General features: G+C 32.5%; 1 long non-coding RNA gene across 1 annotated transcript in view; it reads right to left on the reverse strand.

The window, feature by feature from the left end:
* Positions 1-570, reverse strand: part of LOC112484905 — a 38,623-nt gene that overhangs the window by 28,680 nt on the left and 9,373 nt on the right. The window lies entirely within an intron of this gene.

The raw sequence follows: 570 nt of genomic DNA on the forward strand, positions 1-570 counted from the left end.
ATGGATAGTTACAAAATAGTCATGGAGATATAAAGTGTAGCATAAGGAAAATGTTGTAATAAATATGTAAGGAGGAAGGGGGATACCTGATTTAGTGGAGTGACCACTTTGTCAGTTATATAGACCTCTAATCCCTATGCTGTACAACTGAAACTAATACATTATTGTATGCCAACTATAACTGAAAAAAAAAACAAATAAAAATTATCCATTCGGAACCACAACAAAACAAAGAAAAGGAATGATAACAGGTAAGATAATTGGAGAAAGTCCTTGCCCAGAGTTTGGATCTATAGTTATATGACTTGCTCTCCTGTTAATACATTCAACAGCAGATTTATGGTTGGGAGAAACAGGCAAATTCAGAAGAAGTGAAAGAGAGAGTAAAAGTAAAATTACCAAATATTACTTTTCCATCACTGTTGTCTTCCGCCTTCTTGTAATCTCACTGCTTTAGAAAATCCTAATTCCTGTAAATGGTGATGAACAAAACTATAACTTTTAGTTAATAGTCGCTGGCACCTATTCTGTAGTGGAAAAAATAAAATTACTATTGTTACAATATTTTAT

Source organism: Pteropus alecto, unplaced genomic scaffold (assembly GCF_000325575.1).
Source record: "Pteropus alecto unplaced genomic scaffold, ASM32557v1 scaffold28, whole genome shotgun sequence".
NCBI lineage: Eukaryota > Metazoa > Chordata > Mammalia > Chiroptera > Pteropodidae > Pteropus > Pteropus alecto.